Below are 22,940 nucleotides of genomic sequence, written 5' to 3'. Positions count from 1 at the left end.
AAGCCCTTTTTAGTTAGAGGGATGTAAGCCGCCTGAGTCCCCTTGGGGAGATGGTGGCGGGGTATAAATAAAGTTTTTTTATTATTATTTTACTGACACAAAAGCACAGTATGTCACAGCAAATGAGATCTATATGCTGGATTTCGTATAACACTTCCCAAGTGTCTAGGACTGTGTGTTGTATTTTCGAATGATGCACGCAGATCCAAGTAAGGTGGCCTTTTTCAGTTGACAGATCGTGATTTTGTCAATGTTTATTGTTTCCAAATGCCGGCTGAGATCTTTTGGTACGGCACCCAGTGCACCAATGACCACTGGGACCACCTGTACTGGTTTATGACAGAGCCTTTCCAGTTCGATTTTGAGGTCTTGACAGCAGCTGAGTTTGCTCTATTGTCTTTCCTCAATGCGACTGTCACCTGGTATGGCGACATCAATAATCCAGACTTTTTTCTTTTCCACAATTGTGATGTCTGGTGTATTGTGTTCTAAAACTTTGTCAGTCTGGATTCGAAAGTCCCACAGTATTTTTGTGTGTTCATTTTCCATGACCTTTGCGGGTTTATGATCCCACCAATTCTTTACTGCTGGCAGGTGGTACTTGTGACATAAGTTCCAGTGAATCATTTGGGCCACAGAGTTATGTCTTTGTTTGTAGTCCGTCTGTGCAATTTTCTTGCAACAGCGGAGGATATAATCCATGGTTTCATCAGCTTCCTTGCAGTCTGTATATTATTATTTATTTTATTTGTCATGTCAGGGCAGCCAGTCAGTTAAATTACATTTCTAACAGAACAAAGCAAACAAACAAACAAACAGACAAAATACAAAATTTGTGAGTTTGTTAGTTGATTAAATATCCTTAGACCAGTATCTGGCCACTTGGAGTGCTTCTGGTGTTGCTGCAAGAAGGTCTTCCATTGTGCATGTGGCAGGGCTCAGGTTGCATTGCAGCAGGTGGTCAGTGATTTGCTCCTCTCCGCACTCGCATGTCGAGGATTCCACTTTGTGGCCCCATTTCTTGAGGTTGGCTCTGCATCTCGTGGTGCCAGAGCGCAGTCTGTTCAGCGCCTCCCAAGTCGCCCAGTCCTCTGTGTGCCTAGGGGGGAGTCTCTCATTTGGTATCAGCCATTGGTTGAGGTTCTGGGTTTGAGCCTGCCACTTTTGGACTCTTGCTTGCTGAGGTGTTCCAGCAAGTGTCTCTGTGGGTCTTAGAAAACTATTTCTAGATTTAAGTCATTGACGTGCTGGCTGATACCCAAACAGGGGATGAGCTGGAGATGTCTCTGCCTTGGTCCTTTCACTATTGGCTGCTACTTCCCGGTGGATATCAGGTGGTGCTAAGCAGTATAATTTCTTCAGTGATGTAGGGTGCAGACACCCGCAGATATATTATTATTATTATTATTATTATTATTATTATTATGGAGCCCCCAGTTGCGCAGTGGGTTAAACCCTCGTGCCTGCAGGGGCAGGGCTGAAGACGACAGTTCGCAGGTTCGAATCCTGTCTCATTTCAGATAGTAGAGCCCCCGGTGGCGCAGTGGGTTAAACCCCTGTGCTGGCATGACTGAAGACCGACAGGTCGCAGGTTTGAGTCCGGGGAGAGGCGGATGAGCTCCCTCTGTCAGCTCCAGCTTCTCATGTGGGGACATGAGAGAAGCCTCCCACAAGGATGGTAAAACATCAAAAAGATCTGGGCGTCCTTGCAGGCGGCCAATTCTCTCACACCAGAAGCGACTTGCCATTTCTCAAGACAAAAAAAAGTTAGAGGGATTAACATTTTATGTACAGTTCCTGGGGGTGTCAGTCTAGGCAAACTTCGCCCCTCCAAGGGTTTTGGACTCCAACTCCCACAATATATATAAATATATATATAACCAATTTAAACAGAAATATCAACAAAAATAATGTTATGGTTGGGGGGTCACCACAACATGAGGTACTGTATTAAGGGAGTGAGGAAGGTTGAGAAATACTGACGTATGCTATTCAGGCAGCCCAATCAATGTTTAAAGCCTAACTCGCTAAATCACTCTGGGGAGGCATCTACACTGGGGAATGAATGCAGTTGGGGCGCGCGTTAACTTCCCAGGTTGAATGCAATGGAAATCCTTGTCCCTCGTTGGCCTTCCCTGCCCAGCGCGGCTGGTGCCTGACCAAAGCGGCGCCCAAGTGCGTGAAGGCCCCACCAAAGAGCAGCAGCAGAGGGAGCTCCACCGCTCGGGGAGGAGGGAGGGAAGGAAGGCACTCGGGAAAGAGAGAGAGAGAGAGAGAGAGGCGGGAGCAGCAGGATCCCTGGAGGAGGAGGAGGAGGAGGAGAGAAGCAGCAGTGGAGCCAGGGATGCCGCCGCCGCCTCCGCTCCCAAAGCCGGGTCTCAGTGCTGCCTGACTTCCCCGCCTTTGAGGAGCAGCAGCCAGGAAGCTGCGTCGTTCGGGGCCGGAGGATTGCGCCGCTGCCCGGCCGAGGAGCCAGAGAGCGGCGCCGCGCCGGCGGAGGGGGCACCCGGTGGCCCGCCTTACGCCACGCCGCGGTCGAGGCCTGGGAGCCAAGCGGAGCGGCGGGAGAGAGACAGAGAGAGAGGCAGGCAGCCTGGAGGGGAGGAGACCCCAGCAGGACAGGTAGGCGCCGCCGGGAGGGGAAGGAAAGGGAGGGGAAAGGAGGGGAGGGAGGAGGAAGAGGCGGGAAAAGGTCTCCCCCTCTCAGCCCTGGCCAGGTCCCAGCAGGGGAGCCCCTCAGGGAGAGAGAGAGAGAGAGAGAGAGAGAGGGCCCCGCTTGGGAAGCAGAGCCCGGCGGGAGGGATTCTGTCTGGACATACACACATACCTGTAGACATAGGCATATGCTCACAAACATAAACACGCACACATATATACACACACCTGTAGACATATAGACATGAATATATCACTCACAAATATAATCACACACATATATACACACATACCTATACTCACAGACACAGACACACTCACAAACACTAATATACACACACCTGTAGACATATATACATCTATATTACTCACATATATAAACATACACACATATATACACACATATCTTTAGATATATATATATACACAGACACATATATACACACATACCTGTAGACACAGACACATATATACTCAGAAACACAGACACACTCACAAACATAAACACACACATATATACACACAGCTGTAGACATATATACATATATATATTACTGACATATATAAACACACATATATGCACACATACCTGTATATATACATATACACACAAACATAAGCACACATATATATCCACACAGACACACACATACCTGTACACACACACATATATATGCACTCACAAACACAGGCACAAACATAAACACACACATTCACACAGACACACACATATACACATATACTTTAGACATATATATACCCACAGACACATTCACAAACATAAACACATATTTTCACACACACATGTTTATATTTGTAAGATATATATAGATCTTTACACATACCTGTAAAGATATATATATCACTCACAAATATAAACACACATATATACACATACACACATACCTGTAGACACACACACGTGTATATATATATGCTCTCAAACAAACACACATATATATTCACATAGACACACATACACATACCTGTAGATATATAGATATATATAGTCACAAACATAAACAAATAGATATACTCACAAGCACACAGATATATTCACATAGACCCACACATACACACACACATACCTGTAGATATATATATATACACACACACACACATATATATCCATACACACATACCTAGATAGATAGACTCTCAAAAACACAGACACACTCACAAACATAAACACATACATATATTCACACACACATACCTGTGGACATATATGTATGTGTATATGTGTATGTATGTGTGTGTGTGTATATATATATATATATATATATATATAATATTCACAGACATAAACACACACACATCTATATATACAAAAATAAACACAGACATATCTATGCAACTACACACATGTATATTATAATGATAATAATAAATACCTTACCTGCCTCTCCCCATGGTTCAAGGCAAGGCACAACACAGACCCCTTCCACATAGCCATATAATCCAGAATATCAAGGCAGATAATCCACATTATCTACTTTGAACTGAATTGCCTGAGTCCACACTGCCATATAACCCAGTTCAAAGCAGATAATCTGGATTTTATACAGCTGTGTGGAAAGGGCCACAGTTAAAACACAATGTCATAAAATACATACATTGAAACACACCAAGGCAAAATATGTATATTAAAATTTCCAAAAGGTACTTAATCCACTTGAACAAATTTTACAGGAAATGTAACAAAAACTTCACAGGATATGTATTCTTTTGCTATAAAATGCCATTTTCCAAGCCCTGTGATTAGATATATTTTGGCAGATTTGACCTGTACATAATATTTTATTTTATTGTGTTGTGTTGTATTGTATTTGAAAGGGCTTGGCCTCATGTTAGCCGGCCCAAGTCCCCATTGGGGAGATGGTGGCGGGGTATAAATAAAGGTGATGATGATGATGATTATTATTATTAATATATTCTACTGCTAGCCAACAATGTTATGCCACCTATAACTCATTTTTCTGTTATTGGCACAAATAACAGAAACAAATTCCACACACACACATACATATACACACACACACACACACATATACATACATACAAACAGACACAAACATCAACACAAACATACACAAAGAGGCTATCCCAATAATTCCAAACCCCTAACAGCTTATAATTCTAAAACATATTTTTGGTGCAATTTCCTCCCAAATAATGTCTGTACCTTTAAGAGGATGGTATAGAAGTGTCGACAGATAGCAGGATAAACTTTTATGTCAGGTTTACAATTCTGTGCTGGGAGCAATGTATGGCTGCCCACTCACGAGACACTTTGAACATCTGACATAACATTATAATTCGTGACTTTGATGAAATTGTTATTGTAATACTCATTCCTCCATGTGAACTTAGACTTCAAATAATTGGCATATCTGTAATTGAGTGTCAAAGGGCATAAACAATTTGGAGGGATACCCTGCAGGCCATCTCATCCACAGTTGTAGCTGTGGATTCATCTATCCACAGATTGAAAATATTTTTAAATATTCCAAAAAAGAAGCCTTATGTTAGGGACACCATCTTACCACTTTATTTACATAATTGTAAATAATGCGACTTCCATATCCATAGATTTTGGTATCCATACAGAGTCCTGGAAATAAACCCCGGTGGCCACCAAAGGCCCACCATATGTGTATGTGTGTATATCTAGCAATCCATCCATTTTAAATCAATTGACCCATTGCTCTTGTCAGAAGTGAGCCAGTTTGGATGTGTGTGAGTCAGGCCCTTCCACACAGCTGAATAAAATCCCACATATATGGCAGTGTGGACTCAGATAACCTGGTTCAAAGCAGATATTGTTGGATTTTCTGCCTTGATATTCTGGGATATAGGGAAGGGCCCTCCGCCCAATCCAACCAAATAATCTCTGGTTCATCAATTTCACCAAATTAAAGGGAATCAACAATTGTCCAGGCGTTTCCTTTGTTTTCCTGAATGTTTTCCATCTCTGTATTTCTAGCCTGCCTTTATTCTTACTATAACCTTAGAACAAACCAGGAAACTCCCCCTATTTTCCTCCACTCCCTCCCCATAGTAACACATCCTGTATGAACTCAGAGGAACCCAGATGTCCTTTAGTTTTCAAATATCTTTCACTCATTTGTCATTTTGCATATCTTTCACTCCTGCACAATTTAGCAGGACAGCTGTGTCACAGAACTAGCTCTAGTTGTTTTTAGGTTTTAAAAAATCTTTATAAATATTGCATTTTTCCTTATTACCTTTTTGTGTGCAAAATCTCCCATCCTTTCTTTGGGTAATGTTTGGAGTTTTTATTGTTGTTGTTTTTGTTATGTGATGAGCAAGTTGCTTCTAGTTGATTAATTTAGAGCAGAAAGTAATGGAAATATGGGGAAAGATGTGTTTGCATCATCCGTGATACTATTGCTAAATACAAGTTTGTTTAGGAATCACCTGGGATTTTAATATCTCAATGTTATTCTGTCACTTCCCCCTCCTTCTTGGGACCTTCTTGGTCTTTCCACCAATGAGAATTCCTAGCATTCCAGATGTAATATGTCCTTATTTCACTTGGTATGAGCTACCTGATACCTTGTAAAAATGGAGCAGAGTTCTTTGCTACTACAGAAAGCATTTAAGGAACTATACTTGAATGCCTTGACAAATGCATATGGACTACCTTAGTTAATGGGCTTCGGAAACCGCACTCTGGTATATTTAATACCATTAGATGCCCCCCTCTCATTTTTAATTATAGAATCATAAGGTAAAGGTTTCCCCTTGACATTAAGTCTAGTCGTGTCCAACTCTGGGGAATGGGGCTCATCTCCATTTCTAAGCCGAAGAGCTGGCATTGTCCGTAGACACCTCCAAGTTCATGTGGCCACCATGACTACATGGAGCACTGTTACCTTCCCGCCAGAGCAGTTCGTATTTATCTATTCACATTTGCATGTTTTTGAACTGCTCGGTTGGTAGAAGCTGGGGCTAACAGCAGGAGCTCACCCCGCTCCTTGGATTTGTACTGCCGACCTTTCGGTCAGCAAGTTCAGCAGCTTAACGGTTTAACTCACTGCGCCACCAGGGGCTTCAATAGAGGCATATTAGTAGTACTGTAAAAATATCAACAATGTCACAGTGAGATCTTTACAAAAACTTAGGAATTTGCCCTAAACCAAGGCTACATCTACACATGAATTGTAGTTTGGTTAGGGACCAGCACTCTGGCAGAGAAGGCTAAAGGCCTGTGAAACTACAACTGCTATTAACTCCATAGAATTAAGCCAGGGCAATTAAAGTGGCATCAAAATGCACGCATTCTACAGTGTGTAGATGCACTCTTAGAGATTCCTAGCGAGGCACCCTCTTTAGAAATTTGTTAGGTTCTTCAGTACAACTCTGAACTATATCGGATTGCCTCAGTGGATTTCCATTGCTCAGTGGGGATTTGAACATTGGTCTCCAGAGTCATGTTTCAATGCTCAAACCACTATACCTCATTAGATCTTCTTTACATATTGACTGCCCCTTAATAATTCCTTAAAATGATGCCGCTTCTATGGCGGATAAAGTGGATAGCAGCACTGTAATTTTGAAATGTGAAAGAGCTCCTGATCGGAACCACAATATGAAGTTTATTTGCAGTTCAAAGTGTAGGTGACGTGTAGAAAAATCTTTGATATTTTTAGATATTTTGAGTTATTTGTGCAATAATTCTGTAGTAATGTCTGTGCAGCCTGGAAATTCTGGTAAACAATGTTCAAAACATCAGGAGAGCCAAAGGTTCTCCATACCATCATACTAAATTCTTTTCAGGTACATCTACCAGTGCTTCCCAACCTTTTGTCCTTCCAAGTGTTTTAGACTTCAGTTCTCACAATTCCTAACAGCTTGTAAGACAGCTGGGATTTCTGGAATTTGAAGTCCATAACAACAGGAGGATCAAAGGTTGGGAACCACTGACACCGTAGCATTAATGCAGTTCAATTGCTATGGCTCATTTCCATGGAATCATAGGAATTTACAAGGTCTTGAGCCTTCTCTGCCATAGAGTGCTGGTGCCCCCCAAACTGTAACTCCCAGGCTTCCATAGCATGGAGCCGTGGCAGTTGAAGTGGTGGCAAACTGCATTCAATCTGCAGTGTAGATGGACCCCTGCTGTTGCATCCAAGCTGTGGTTTGGAATGAGTCTCTATTCTCAGAGGTCTCTGCTGGGGCTAGCATTAAGATTTCTAGGAGGAAAATGAAAAACTTGTTTTCATCTAACTGAGCATATGATTCCTAAGGCATAATCACGAGCACCCATGAAATCCAAAGCTAAAGGCGTATTTTATCGTATTTTCTGAAAGTATTGTTTTGATTGTGCATTATTGGATTAAGTGTTATAAAGAAATCAATCAATATAGACGTATTACTCCAGCAACTTGAATCCAGTAATAAGTCTATATTCAAAAGAGATTTTTCTATATGGTATGGACATTTTGTGTTTCTTCATGAGATTAAAAAGAGAGATATTTCACAATAATAATAACAATAATTTGTTTTTGGTACAGTCTAGACCTGGATGTACTTCTGAATAAATAGAATAATTAAGTTGTAAACTCTGCTTTGTTCCATGGGATTTTTAGAGATTCTGTATAGAACTGTAGTCTTTAACCTTCTGCTAAATGTTCTCGATCCCTGGCATGTATAGAGAGGGAATTAAATAAAAATGGATGTCTGCAGATATAATCTGCAGTACAAAACACTTGTTGACTGCTTGACCAAAGGTTTTGGGTGGTATCCCTAAGTCTATTAAAGCCTTAGTAGCAATTAAGTACATTTTATTGGTATAGCAATGAAATCATGCTTGTGTATGTTTTTCAAAAAATATATTGTATCAGTATCAGCATGGAATAACTGGTTTAAATAAATTGCACATTGTTGTTGTGTTAGTTCAAGTAATTTCTGACTTATGGCAACTCTAAGATCATGGAGTTTTCTTGACAAAAGTTTTCAGAGGGGGTTTGCCATTGCCTTCGTCTGAGGGAGTGGGACTTGCTTTCGTCCACCCAGTGGGTTTCCATGGCTGAATTGAGATTTGAATGCTGGTCTATAGAGTCGAATGCTCAAACCATTGTACCATGCTGGCTTAGAAAATCAGTGTTGACATGGAATAGCTGATTTAAATCAATGCAATATATAGGGTGTTTTTCCCTTGTGTCTTAAATAATGGATTGAAATAACTTTTTTTCATATTGTTCCATGCCTCTGCTCCTTTGCATACTTTGCTCATTCACATTCATTTAGGCCAGTGGTCCCCAACCTATGGTCTGTGGACCACCAGCAGTCCACAAGAACTAAAATATGGTCCTTGGCCTCACTGTTACTACACCATTGCAATGAGAGTGACTGGTCTCTCGAAACCCTCTTATAGTGCCGAGGCTTATTAAATATGTTTTTCTGTGGGCGAGCAGATGGAGACTACACGATGGCATATGTTTTGTATCAGAAACTAGAGCTGATGTGGTCTAGCCAATTTCTGAATCAGCACCCAAATAATCAAACCAAATCTAAAGTTGACCAAAAATGTTTTCGTAACCCTTTTGGTACTAATGTAGGAGAGTGGTTCCTGGTCAAGTAGTACCTGGTCAAAAAGAGTTGAGAACAACTGATTTAGGCCCTTGTACCAAATCCAAATCCATATGTGTGAGGATTGGTGATAAGGTCAGTTGGTGCAGTTTTAAACAAAATGACCCAAAGCAAATAGTTTTCTCTTTGGTATTGGGCATGTGTATAAATCTGAATGAGTGTCCCCAAACTTCAGGCGTTATTCTATCAAATTATGCAGTCAGAAAGAAATGACTAACATTGGTAAATAAAATGAAATTTCAATGAAAATTCAGCCAGAATAGCTGATAGGAAATAAATTATGGTGTACTTTGTGTTTCACTGCCAAATGAATTAGGACTTTCCTCTTTCTTATTGTTGCAGTTCTTTTTAGTGCCAGAAATATACTCCAGGGAAGGTTTTTGGGCTTTATAACAGGGATTGGGACCAGACATCACTGATTTCAGCGGAAGCAGTGGCATTCATGAGAAGTGTGCTATTGAATTGTGGCTTAGATTTTTCTTTTATAAAATGTGCAGTGCAATAGAAATTAATATTGAGAGTAAATACAAAAGGAAGTATTTTATTGCCCATACTGTACTAAATGGTACCTAAGAGAAAATTTATGTTGACCACATAAATTTCCCTTAAGTAAAAAGGCTATTCTTTTTATGACCACCTTTTAAAGGCATTCATAATGGCTAAGGATAATTACTGAAGGAGATTAAATCAGTTTTACAGTGCAATTGTATACTTTATTTTTTGGTACTGAATACCATTTAATGCTATTGCACATAGATCCAGTTAAACATATCTGATTTATCAAGCTTTGAAGTACTGACAATGTGAGCCCTTTTCTTCCTCTTCACAGTGATGATTAACTTATATGGTGTCTCAGGAACCTGTATAGGAGTAACCAAAACAAGATTTCGACTTGTCACACCTTATGAATGAGAGGCTTTCAGGTCACCTGAATATTAACAGCCCTCTTCTGATCTTGCAGAATCAGGGCTTTGGCTTCCTTGGTTGAGTCTGTCCATTTGGAATGTGGTCATCCTTTTCCCTTGCTGACTATTTCCTCACCAAGCCTTGTTGTCTTTTCTAGTGGGTAATGCTTTCTCGTGATATGGTAAAGTATGACAGTCTCCATTCAATCATCTTGTCTTCTAAGGAGGGATCAGAATTGATTTGCTCTTGGGCCCATTTATTTGTCATTTTGTCAGTATCCATGGAACTCTTCTTCAGCACTGCATTTCAAATAAGTTGATTTTTTTCTTGTCAGCTTTCTTTGCTGTCTGGTTTTCACAAACATGCATACAAATTGGAAACATAACAGAATACAGTGCTTCTCAACCTTCCTAATGTCGCGACCCCTAAATACAGTTCCTCATGTTGTGGTGACCCCAACCAAAAAAATATTTTTGTTGGTACTTCATTATTTTAATTTTGCTACTGTTAGGAATCGTAATGTAAATATCTGATATGCAGGATGTATTTTCATTCACTGGACCTAATTGGGCACAAATACCCAATACCCAAATCTGAATACTGGTGGGGTTGGAGGGGGGGGGGTTGATTTTGTCATTTGGGAGTTGTAGTTGCTGGAATTTAGAGTTACAACTACAATCAAAGAGCATTCTGAACTCCACCAACAATGGAATTGAACGAAACTTGGCACACAGACCTTCCATGACCAACAGAAAATAATGGAAGGGTTTGGTGGGCATTGACCTTTAGTTTTGGAGTTGTAGTTCACCTATATCCAGAGAGCACTGTGGACTCAAACAAAGATGGATCTGGACCAAACTTGGCGCAAATACTCAGTATACCAAAATGTGAACATTGGTGGTGTTTGGGGGAAATAGACTTTGACATTTGAGAGTTGTAGTTGTTGGGATTTATAGTTCACCTACAATCAAAGAGCATTCTGAACCCCACCAACGATAGAATTGGGCCAAACTTCCCACCAGAACCCCCATGACCAACAGAAAATACTGTATTTTCTGATGGTCTTTGGTGACCCTTCTAACACGGATTCGCACCCCCCCCCCCGAGGTCCCGATCCCCAGGTTGTGAAACGCTGGAATATACCATCCTAGCTTTTAGTATTCAGTGATGTAACTTTACACTTGAGGACCTTGTATAGTTCTTGCATAACTTTTCTTCCAAGTCTTTCTCTCATTCTAATTCCTTGACTTCAGTCTCCATTCTGATTAATGACTCGGCCAAACTATGGAAAATCTTGAACTTTTTCAGTGTCTTTGTCATCTACACGTCTTTGTCTCTTTGGTCTATACTTAACAATCTGATTAGAATACTTGTATCTCAATTCTGTTCAGTCTATTTTTTCCTGAAATTTTGGAGAGGTTGATTTTCCATTTGGATTAATTGGCTAAATTTATATGCTCTTCAGTTAAATATAATGGCACTTAATCACTCTATATGCATATAAGACGAAATAGGGTTACCCTATATATATGAGTCTAGAATTCTTTGTCAAAAATCAACCTGGGTTAACTTATCCATGGGTCAGTGTGAGTACTGTACTGTTCCATAACTCTTCTAAAAAAGAGAAACATGTCTATCTTTACATAGAATGGCAATCTACTCTCTAGTCTATCCTGGGAGACCTTAAAAGAAGCACTCTCTGTGGAATGAACCTAATTTAGCCACAAGTAATATCAAAATCCTTAATTTTGATCCCAAAATTTGCCCTCACCTTATATATGAGTTCAGTTTATACACAAGCATATATGGTTTATAAGCAGTTGAATCAGCCAACAATATCTGCAAGAAAATGTTACAGCAGAGCCATTATTATGGGAACCCATGGAAAAGAGATTTCTGTCCTTGTCTTGAGACAGCTGAATAAATATGAATATGCTTTCTCCCTTCTGGCAATACCAGCCAGGACATGTTTGGAAAATTTCTATTTGCTGGGTGACCAAAGAAGCAGAAGTTGCAGGAGTTCTGTGTCCCTAGGTATTGGGGAATCTCCTGTTTCACTTTATAATCTTCTTAGCAGATCAGAAAGCTATGGGGCAATTTTCTGCACATGGAAATAATGGCTTACTCCCAGGAATTTGTCATTTACAGAGCTGTAATGCCTGGAAGACCTCAATAAATACAGGTATTGTTTTATTACAGTACTTCCCTAAACAACAGTGCAAATGTAGCTACTGTACTCTAGTAGTTAACACGTGATTCACTTTTAATATGGATTAACATGCCATTCTTACAACCAAGTCTTCTAACTTTTTCATGCACTGTCTGTGTCTATGGATGGGCAGCTGGAGGACCACTTCCGGTTTTGGAAAGCTGGCCTTAAAAAAAAATAAATGTTGTGGCTCAGTAGCATGTTAAAAAGGAAAATCACTAGTCCTGGAGATTACAGGGAGAGGCAACTGAGGAATTTGGGGTACTGACAAACAGCCACAGGACTATACTTTTCCCACCCAGTATAATTTTTTTCTATTTTATGGATGCACTATAGTGAGGTTTACATAATGCGAAAGGCTACTAACCCTATGGACAGCCAGTAGGAATCTGTAAAGAGCAGAACAGTTATTGACCTCCATCTTGAAAAATACACCAAGTGTGGGATTGACATGATTATATCCATATTATTTAGTAAAATTGGGGTTCTCGGTGGAAATTTACAGTTTATCTCTGGTGTATAGGGATTCCTTATGCCTCTGGAAAAAAGAATTGACAAAAGATAACTTAGCTTCAGAGTCAAGGAGACTCTACTTCAATATGCGCATGGGTGCTGCAATATGGGGACCCAGAAAATTAAAATCTTTGCATTAAAAATAAAGTCTGATTTCAAAGGAGGAATTACACTGTCAGGCAGTCAGGTCAGTGACTTGGACGGATAAAGAGCATTAACTCAATGCTGGTCCACTTTATAAGGATACACATTCTTGGCTTCTTGGCTTGTGTCTACGTTCACAAAGCTTTCTTGCTTGTAAAAGCAATGACTAAGGAAGGACTTGAATCATGAAATAGTGTGTCTAAAACCTGGTTATTATTTAAAGGCAGTAGAAATCTCTCATTGTGCTGATTAAGAGCCACACAAAACTTGTCAAAAACATTTTTTTTGTTTCTACTGATATATGATACTGTGGAATACTATATACTGTATGTAGGTTCCATCACCTTCTTATGTACAAGGGATAAACTACTATGCTTCAGCATGTATATGAATCTGTGAGATCATAGGCTTAATGTATCATATTTCATATGGTTGACTGTCTTTTGAAACCTAAATAATTCCCCCATAAATTACACTTTTATTTCTATATACTGTACATTTAAAACCTTGCACAAGGACAAATCTCTTTGACCGTGTTTCTTATTTTTAAAGTATTTTATGTTCTCAATCCTCATCTGGGTCCTTCCTGTGCAACCTTGGGTATCTGTTCCTACTCACATTCATCACTCGCTTTCGTATTTATATTGTAGTTATGATTTTCTTGATTGTTTTATTATGCATAGAGTCTTCTTTAATTTAATACACTCTATACTTCTATTTTTTTCTGGGCTGAAATCAAATAAGCCTTCTTTATATGCTCCATATATTTGAGGTACATCCATCTTTTACCTGTAGATTTTCATTAATGCTGTCCACAGGGGAGAAGAAGGAAGGAGGGAAGCGCCCATGTGTGTGCCGGAAGAGTTACAGTCAGTTCATGCCAGTCTGAAAGAAGAATGACAGCAATGAGGTTTTGCCAATCTCCTTATTGATAGACTGAAGCATTTTACTTGTTCCTGCTGGAGTGAGAAGAATCAATTTACTTATATGGGGATGTAGAAGAGATCCCTTTGGGGTGATGCTAGTGCTTACGGCACAAATATTCCCCCCCCCCCCCAAAAAAAGCCCTCCATTTTCAGTATTACACGTTGATTCTCACTACTTGCTTGAGTGGAAAATACTAAACTTATGTCTTTTGAGTTTAGTGGACTCTTCCTGCCTTGTGCCTAAGATCAGGGTTTTTTTTCTTTACTCCACCTCACCTTTGTGGCATGTGCCTCATATCCACAGGAAAGTACCTGAGTTTCACCTCCCTGCATCCAACATAATATTTTCCCTAGGAATTTTATGAGTCCTCCAGGTGATTCTATGGTAAGCATTGGAAGACTTAGAAAATTTCTAGAGAATATACCTCTCTAGGACTTTACTAGATCCTCCAGAGAGACTTTGATAAATTTCTGACAGAATTCATACATTTCAATAGATTTTACTATTATCCAAGATTTCCTGTTTCCTCAACAAAATTCAGGAATGTATCGCATATAATATTAGGTCATACTGTATTTCCAAAAGGAGCACTCTACTTTTCACTGCAGAACTGAATGTCAATCACTAATATTATAGCAGGAGGTTACTGCAAACACTCCTCCATCTCCGCATCCACCAAGAATGCAAGTTTAATATTTCTAATTCAAGTGAGTGAAGGGAATTGACTTGTAACATTGAAAAATGTGTAGAAGAAAGATCAATTGTGCTGTGGTGAAGAGTTCACGCTCTGTGTTTCCGCCATTCTCTTCGTCATTGCTATGAAGTGTTAAGCTGTTTTCCCTTAACTCTTGATCTTCTCCGGTGAGAATAATAGAAATGTAGAGTTGAAAGAGACCTAAAGTTTCTTCTAGTCTCAACCCTCCACCACACCCAGTGCAGAAATCTTCAGCTAATGCTGTAGTTCTCAACTTGTGGGTCCCTAGGTGTTTTGGTTTGCAACTTCCAGAAATCCCAGCCAGTTTACTAGCTGTTAAGATTTCTGGGAGTTGGAGGTCAAAACATCTGGGGACCCACAGGTTGAGAACTACTGAGCTAATGCATCCCTGAGAGATAGCTATCCAATTTCTGTTTTAAAAGTTTCAGCACAAACGATTTGCCTCCTTCTATTTTCTATATGAGAATTATTTCAATATCATATCAGTTTTCTCCAAGGAGGTGGGTCACTCTCCTCACCTTCCAGATTGTCCTCACCCTTTATAAACTGTAGTGTCCAGAACCAAAAACACTCTTTCAAGTGATGTCTGATCATAGAGTAGTCCTAAATGCATGGGTTGACATTTCTCTTGTTAGCTTTTCTGATGTCACTGACTCTGAGATCATAGAGAACTTGTGAGAAGATAGGGACCAATGAGGATGGAGTGAGGAGTCAGGAGGAAGAACTGTAGCTCTTAATGCAGGGGGATGAACAGGAAAGGAAAGGTCTAAGTACTAAAGAAAGAGGAAGGGTGGGGAATGATGACATGCCAGAGAGAATGAGAGGTGGGATCCCTTTGTATATTGAGAAGGAAGAGATAGAATAGGTAGAGCAGAAATGAGAAAAGGAGTACAAAAACAAGAAAGAGGAGCAGTGACGCTTGGAAAGGTGGGAAACTAGGCAGAGTTCACTTGACTTTTTATTTTATTAACTAATCCGTTCACCAAATGACAGTTTCATTTGCCAAATGGTACATTTCATTTGCAGTAGCTAGCAAAAATACCTGGGGGCGAGTAAGCAAGATTTCAAATTAATGTTCTCTCTATATTGCTAAACAGATTATTTATCAGTGCACACCTGTTATAGAAGTCACCTTATTATATTGTTTTGTTTTCCATATTTGCTGACAGATTTTAGTTAAGATAGAGTACTCTGTGTCTTAAAGCCCTCTAATGGTCTGCCACCTGTTCATCTTCAAATGGTTCTTCATTGAATGAATTCATCATTGTTTCATCTCTTTTATATAGTTTTCATCACCTTTTGTTCATATTTGGTCATATAATGTGTCCTCCTGCTGGCTGTGTAGGATTGCCACTCTCAGTTTAAATGTCCCCCTTGATTTCTTGGATCTTGTGGCAGTCTCTTATTCTTCCACAAGAAGAATAAGAAGTCCCTTTTTTGTTGTCATCTTCTATTTCTCCACATTGATTTATTGATTGATTTGAAGTACTTCTCAATGTCCTTGCACAAAAGTTGCTGAACAATAACATTTATTTCTGTCCCTTATTACTTTTGTCCTTAACTACTTGAAAAGCACTTTATTTCTCATCCATTGAGAGTAAAAACGTAGCTTTGGGATCAAGCCTTCGGAGAATAATTGTAGTTCAATAGATGGATATGGAATATATTCAATGACTATTGGAATGGCCTGGTGTTAATATTGCATGTAATGTTTCTAAATGTTAATGTTTTACTTTTAATTTTAATTATATGTTGTTTTAAGACATTGAATAGTTAGCAATGTGTAAAGCCGCCTTAATAATATAATAATTTTTATTTTTGTACTCTGCCTCCATCTCCTCAAAGGGACTTGGGGCAGCTTTCATGGGCATGATTAAAAAATAGCACATTAAAATATATAATGGCAACATAAAACATAATAAAACAACAGCATTATAACAAAAAAATAGAAGCAAGCATCAACCAATAACCAATGAGTCCCTTTTGCAGTTGAGAAGGGTGGGGTATAAATATGGTAAGTAAGTAAGTAAGTAAGTAAACAATTCCTCTTTCTTTTTGTCTGCAGATAGTGTCTTTTTACATTTCTGGCTTCAGTCCAGGGTTCTTCTGTCTCCTGTCAATTAGACTTCATACTCCAGAAATATTTTTGATGTTATCCTTAAATTCTGTTGCGTGTTCTTCAGGTTATATTTTGGCATAATGTTTGGTTTAGTGTTCTTTAGCTTTGAATTGTTTATAGTCTGTGCCACAAACAGCTCGTGCTCTTGTTCTTGTAAAGAGCATGGAGATCTCCATCTTCATCTTCCAATTATGTAGTCCATTTGATTTCTATATTGACCATCACATGAAGTACATAAAACAACCACCTCCAAATCTGCAGATTCCGCATCCACAGAAGCCTTGAAAATGTTCCAAATAAAGAGAGGATGAGAAGAGGTGAAGTAACAGCTAGCTTCTTCTCTGCACCCACAACAAAATAATGGGGCTACCTGCATGTCTTTTTTGCAGGTTTCTTCTTCCATATAGATTTTTTCAGCAGAGAGTTCCTTACGTAGGCGATCCCTTATTGTCCGAATATGATGGCCTTCCAAGTTCTTGGAAGACTCCTGTGTGTGAGTTTTTTTTTAATATGTGGAGGTCAGTGCACAGCCAATCAACACGCAGTCTTCACAGAGCAAGAGTCCCAACTAGTGGCATGGTTAACACGACTATGGTGGCCTCTCAATCTGGTTGCAGCTTTCTTCCGCTTTCACAGTCATTGTAACATGTACCATGTTATCTTCCTTCTGATCCGCTGTTGAGGTCTTTGGATTGTGCTCGGTCTGGAACCTGCCCTGCCCCCCCCCCCCGGGAGTACTTGACTCCGGTAGTTACACCTGCAGGTTTTTTAGAACACACAAGCCCCCTCACTACGACAAGGTGACAATCAATTGAGAAGGAGTGGAGGACATATAATGTGGGTACATATTACAAGCATTGTACCCCAAAGATTATTCAAAATGGACATTTTTGGTTCTATATGCTGTCATTGATTGCACTGGCAAAACACATTTTGGTGCCTCAAATTGTTATATTTGACCTGCTGATTCCAAAAATGGCACCAGTTTACCCCTATCAGCTCTAGTTTTTGAGATACAGAACACATGCCAGCTACCAGTCTTCATCTCACCCATAAAAAATCATGAAAACAGTATCTAAGAAAGTAGAGCTAATGCAGTTTATCCAATGCAATTTTCTTAATGAGTGCTCCAGATAACCCCAGGAAGAGGCCTAAAAACCCAGACACCAAGAAAAAAAGTTGTTGGGTTGTGTTGATGACAGAAAACAGCTGGTTACACTGAGGAATGATAGAATTTGCCAGATACCAGTAGTATCTGATCAACATTCGGCTCATCAATTGAGTTCTCCTGCAACATTTGCTAGAAAGAATTCCATTGCTTATAAGGCAGATTAAGAAATGAAATGTGATGGTTAGAACATCTGATATGTTCCCTGTTGTAGCAGTACATATAATGTACTCAGAGCAGCTTACAAGATATATATATATATATACATACAATATGTTATATTATTAGCATAGTACAATATCAGTATTATATATTACTATATTGTACTATACCATTATATTGTAATATCATTAGTAATCTAGCATGTAATATAAAATATATAATTATAATATTGTATTATTATTATTATTAGTAGTAGTAGTATTATATTGTATTACATTATTGCAACTATAACTCCATCCAATGAGGTTCAACAAAACCTATAGCCAGGACTACAAAATGGACATGTCAGCTGTAGAAGGGCTACACAGGGTATAATGCAACAGCATATCATAGAGCTGGGTAGTGTAGAAAGTGCAGACCAGAGTACTGACAACCTAGGGACTGGCCTAGGGACTAATCATTCTCGAAAACCTGCTGGATCATCCACGTTTTCAGGTCCCTACGAAAGGTAGACAGTGTGGGGGCTTGCCTAATCCCTCTGGGGAGAGTCTTCCAAAGTTGGGGGGCCACCACCGAGAAGACCCTTTCCCTCCTCCCCACCAGTCATGCTTGTGATGGTGGTGGAAGCAAGAGGAGGGCCTCCCTGGTAGATCTTAGAGCCCATGCTGGCTCATAGCGAAAGATGCAGTCACAGAGATAGGCAGGGCCCAAACCATTTAGGGTTTTGTAGGTCATAACTTGCACCTTGAATTGGGACTGGAAACTTATCGGTGAAGCTGCTTTAATGGAGGAGTTGTGCACTCCCTATAATTAGCTCCAGCTAGTAGCCTGGCTGCCGACCTTTGTATGTAAAACCTTTCAAAGGCAGCCCCACATAGAGTGCATTGCAGTAATCCAATCTGGGTGTAACCAAGGCATGGGCTACCATGGCCATGTCGATTTTGATAGTAAGTCATTATTTGTAGCCTTTACATTGTTTATTAAAAACGCCACCATTTTGGTCCAACACACCAGGATGAACAGAGTCCCTCTGATTAGTAAAATTAGAAGAACATGATTAATTGATTTTAAAAGCATTCCCATTAGCTAAAGATATCATGGTTATAAAGCATTGGTCCTGAAAACTTAAAATGCTGAGCCATCTATTTTCAGATTAAATTGTGCTGTGATTTAACTTTTAAGATTTACTTTGCCTCAGCACACTACTGTATACTCTTACTGTAAAATTATCCCTGTTTTATTGACTACAGTGTTCTGCTCAGTTCTTTGCTGAAAAGGTTTCTGTCATTGCAGTGATATAACCATTCGTTTCTACAAATTGATTCAAGTTCCTTCAGGAAGGAAATTATCCCTGAATAATACACTGTGGTAGATTCTTAAGCCTAAAAGAACAAACTTTCAGTTGATTTAATTATATGGGTTTAGCCCATTGGTTGATTTAAATTTGTATGTGGCTAAGGAATATGTCTCAATCAAAAACATGATTTATTTTCCAAGATGCACACAGCTGCCATAACAGGTAGTATCAGAAAACAAAATTCCCTAATGTAAAAGAAGAATTTATATGTGTGAGGGGCGGGGTGTCTTTTAGTATACTATTTATTTATTTATCTATCTATCTATTTATGACATTTCTACCCCACCTTTCTCACCCCAGAGGGGACTCAAGGCGGCTTTACATACAGGCAATGATTTGATGCCTTAAAACACAATGTACACTTAAATAAATATTAAAATAGAATTTTAAAAGTACATTAAAAACAATTTAAACATTAAAAATACATTAAACACGTAATCCATGAGCATAATCCGGTCATTGTACATTGTTCCAAGTCTGTCTATTGCACAAGTTCTCTAAAGGCTTGGTCACAAAGCCACATTTTCACTCTCTTGTGGAAAATCAGGAGGGAGGGGTGTTGATCTAATATCTCTGGGATACTACTTGTATCTGACATTTTAATAAGCATATCCCTGAAAATATTTTTAATTGCTTCCGAATTAATTGGTCACTCTTCTTTAGCTGATAGATTCCAAACCAGCAGTCTAGCCAATCATTGATAACCACTGTAGTAAACTGTGGCTTAATAGTAACGTAGAATATAGAAGTATGTAAACAGTATGTAAAACCTTTATAAACGCATGATGCACAAGTAACTTTGCTCTTTAGCATTTGTTGAGCCTTGGCATTCAATATTTCCTAAAGTAAGCATCTTTGGCATGTTATCACCCTAATTCCTGTGAATGCTTTGACATATAGTACATGTTAAAACAGCAGTAATTTTAGGAATGCTTTGAATTCACGTGGTTGGTATGTAGGAGATGCTTCAAACCACATTCTTTGAATGCTGTGGAGCCTTCATGGAAAACATGCTATGTTGTGCAAAGGAATGTCCCAAAGAAACAGTTCCTGCAATTTCTTGTCGTATGTACCCAGCACATGGTTGGGAACTAAAGAGCCCATCCCATGTTACGAATTGAACATACTTTTGTATATTTATGAAGCTAGTCCTACATTACTTCTCTTTGTCATTGTTTCAACTTGATTACGAAGTCTGCAGCGCTAATAGCCCATACAAATACGTCAATGGAGGATTGTAGTCATCACTTCCATGTTGGCTATAGAAAAAGGAAATATCATAGGTATATTTTTGTGTAAGTTAAGGGCAGATTTTAGAGGCCGAATTGTGATATCGCCTAAACATAAATTGAATGTCATTTTGTAGGGAAAGTGCCAGTACTATCTCAGTATCTCAGCTGCCCCAGACTGCAGTTTTTCATCCAGATATTAGAAGAGGCCTTTCATCACTCTATTCAGAGGCGAGGATGGTTCCATCTCTCTCTCTCTCTCTCTCTCTTTTTTCTGTCTCTCAAAGTATGTCTGTTTGTTTATACCATAAAGGCTGTCGCTAGGTGAAGTGGCCCTCTGTGATGTCACTGGATTAGTTGTTGCTAGGTTAAGGATTGGGCGTTGCTAGGTGAAGTGGTCCCCTGTGATGTCACTGGGAAAGAAAGGTGATATGTGTATGAGGTGAAGGGAGGGAGGGAGGAGCCACAAAGCGAGCCATGTTGCCACGGGGTTGGAAAAGGGAGAAAGGGGCAGGAAAGAAGGAAAGAAAGAAAAAGAAAAAGAAGGGAAAGGAAGAAAAGGAGGAGAGAGGAGGAAGAAAGAAAAAGCAGAAAAGGAAAAAAGAGAAAGGAAAGGGGGAAATGTATGAGGGGAGGGAAAGAGGAAGAAGGAAAAAGGGGAAGCGCGACCCCTCCAACACCAGGCAACACCGAGTATGTACGCTAGTTTTTGTTAAAAGATAAAGTGCAGCAATAACTCATCAAAAGAGGAGATGTCCCCTTCTCTGAGTAGAGTGGCTAAGATTGGAACATAATCCATCCTGGGAGAAGCTAATAGAAACACAATCCCACTACTTTCTCAGTTCTCCTTTGAGGGGAAGCCCCAAAGACTCATTGCTGTTCTGCCATTTTTCTGATCCAGCATTAAAGAAGGCCACAGCCAAAAGAATAGAAGTGCTTGATACTCCTTTTAGTTTCTCCCAAGATGGATTAAGTTCTTGCCTTTCGCCACTCTATTCAGAGATGTGAATTATTCTTTTTGGAAAAGAGTTAAGGTACAGCACCTGCATTGGCCTGTGGATAAATCAATCCAGGTTTTTGAGGGTGATTTTTTGACAAAAATCTGTATCGATTATATACAGTACCCACGTCTGCAACCAATATAGAAACTCAAGCTGGGTGCTTTCTAGCAAAATTGTTGGGCAAGAAGAATCTCATAGTGAGCCTGTCAAAACATTGTTTCCAACTAGAGGGAAGAGGTGGGATGGAGTAATCCACCACGGGAAGGCTTTGAGAAGGAAGTGCGACTGTTCCTCCTCTATCAGCTCTCCTACATTTATGTATGGATGTTTTTGTCACCTGTGGATGCTCAATTTGAATAATTTCCTTTTGTGAGCTTTGATTTTGCTATTTTGTATAAAGGATACAATTTTCTTTGCCATTCTAAATCATGAGACTTAAGCATCCATGGATTTTGGTATCCATGGGGGAGATATCTATAGCTTATTGCTGTATAACTGCTTAGATACCTACTGGGCTAAATCCAACATTCCCATGTAGACTTGTTGAAATGAATGGTTCTTATAATGAATCCAATTGAGGTAAATTATTAGTAGGCACCAAGGTGGTGTAGTAATTTGTGTGATGCACTAGCAGTCCAGGAGATCAGAGTTTACATTTCTACACAGCCATGGAAACTCATTGGGGAGACCTTTGAACTGTCACACGCTCTCATCTTCCAAGGAAGATTGGGATATATTACTTTTAAAGGCACTGCAAGTCAGAAATAACTTGAGGGGACACAACTCTTAGTACAACTAGAATTGGATTTAGTCCATGGTTTTATGGTAAGTGGCCTAGAGTCTAAACCAGTGGTTCTCAACCTGTGGGTCCCCAGGTGTTTTGGCCTACAACACCCAGAAATCCCAGCCAGTTTACCAGCTGTTAGGATTTCTGGGAGTTGAAGACCAAAGCATCTGGGGACCCACAAGTTGAGAAACACTGGTCTAGATCAAATATATATATAGTGATACTGACAGAAGGGAGGATTTCCAATCTCTTTGGCCCTGTTCATATCTAACTATTCCCAAATTTAGTACCAATTGTGGAAAACTTTATTAGCCCAAGCAGAGCCCTGGAGTTATGCACTCCAATTTTCTTCTCCCAAGTGGGATGAGAAATAAACTATGATTAAACTTCACTTTATAACATTCCTTCATTATCATTAAGTACAAGACTG

The 22,940-nt window shown here is 39.6% G+C and overlaps 1 protein-coding gene across 3 annotated transcripts in view; it reads left to right on the top strand.

Annotated features, from left to right (window-relative positions):
- Positions 1-2,262: 2,262 nt before the first annotated feature.
- The window catches only part of FAM135A (family with sequence similarity 135 member A), a 69,088-nt gene continuing 48,410 nt past the window's right edge, over positions 2,263-22,940 (top strand). For 2 of the 3 annotated variants that reach the window (XM_067467956.1, XM_067467950.1), the window contains exon 1: positions 2,263-2,622. The gene's annotated coding sequence lies outside the window, so the exon portion shown is untranslated. Of the gene's footprint in view, positions 2,623-12,340; positions 12,362-22,940 lie in introns of those variants that run through there. The other variant, XM_067467953.1, reaches the window with a different exon arrangement.

The sequence above is a fragment of the Anolis sagrei genome, chromosome 1, assembly GCF_037176765.1.
Source record: "Anolis sagrei isolate rAnoSag1 chromosome 1, rAnoSag1.mat, whole genome shotgun sequence".
Lineage (NCBI taxonomy): Eukaryota > Metazoa > Chordata > Lepidosauria > Squamata > Dactyloidae > Anolis > Anolis sagrei.
This window is presented reverse-complemented; position numbering and strand designations above follow the sequence as displayed.